Genomic DNA, 833 nt, shown 5'->3' with positions numbered 1-833 from the left:
TGGAGCAGATCATTCTCAGTGGGGGTGGGGGGGCTGTCCTGGGCACTGTGGGGTGTGAGCAGCACCCCTGGTCTGCGCCCACCATCTGCCAGGAGCACTCACCAGTCATGAGAATGAAAACTGTCTCCCACCCACAACGCCAAATGCCTCCAGGGGGCACACCCCTCCCCTCCCCTCCTCTCCTCTCCCACCACCTATAGCTCCTCATCTGAAGTGTTTGTGTTTTACCAATTGGAAAAACACACACAAAAAAAGCCCCTTCGCCACCCAGGACAGAGCCTAAGAAAAGCTACATAACACAGGAACGGAGTCTAACGCAGGCCCTTAGAACGCACAATCGTACAACAGACCCTCAAGGGAGCCCTAACAGTGCAGCTGACTCAGTGCAGGAACAAAACCGCCATAAGCAGAGGCAGCCCTGGGCCCCCGCTGTGCGCACTGGGGGGACTGTGCGGGGAGCGGGGGAGCCGGGTGGAGGTAGGAGCACAGAGAACAGCGTGTGGGGGGCGGGGGAGAGACAGACGCCGGCATCGGCCTAAAAACATGACCCCCAGACGACAGGAGCCATTTCTCCGCCCTCCTTCCCTCTAAATGACACCGTTCACCTGCAGGCGGGAGCCGCATGGCCTGACATGCGCCTCGGGTAGCAGAGCGCACAGGCGAGCCCTCCTCACACCGCCTCCTGCGCTGCCTCTGCCAGGCCACCAGCCCGAGGGCCCGGTTTCTTTCATGTTTCACACTGTAAATGTGAAAAAAGAACTAATCTCATATTACTTAAATATCCTACATTATTTGTCCTCTTTCCAAAAAAAGAAAAAAGGAAGCAGAGGGAA

General features: G+C 57.0%; 1 protein-coding gene across 1 annotated transcript in view; it reads right to left on the bottom strand.

The window, feature by feature from the left end:
* Positions 1 to 833, bottom strand: part of PAPD5 (PAP associated domain containing 5) — a 24,384-nt gene that overhangs the window by 12,425 nt on the left and 11,126 nt on the right. The gene's annotated exons all lie outside the window — the stretch shown is intronic.

The sequence above is a fragment of the Myotis davidii genome, unplaced genomic scaffold, assembly GCF_000327345.1.
Source record: "Myotis davidii unplaced genomic scaffold, ASM32734v1 scaffold328, whole genome shotgun sequence".
Lineage (NCBI taxonomy): Eukaryota > Metazoa > Chordata > Mammalia > Chiroptera > Vespertilionidae > Myotis > Myotis davidii.
The sequence above is the reverse complement of the archived record's forward strand: the minus strand, read 5'-3'. Positions and strand labels throughout refer to the sequence as shown.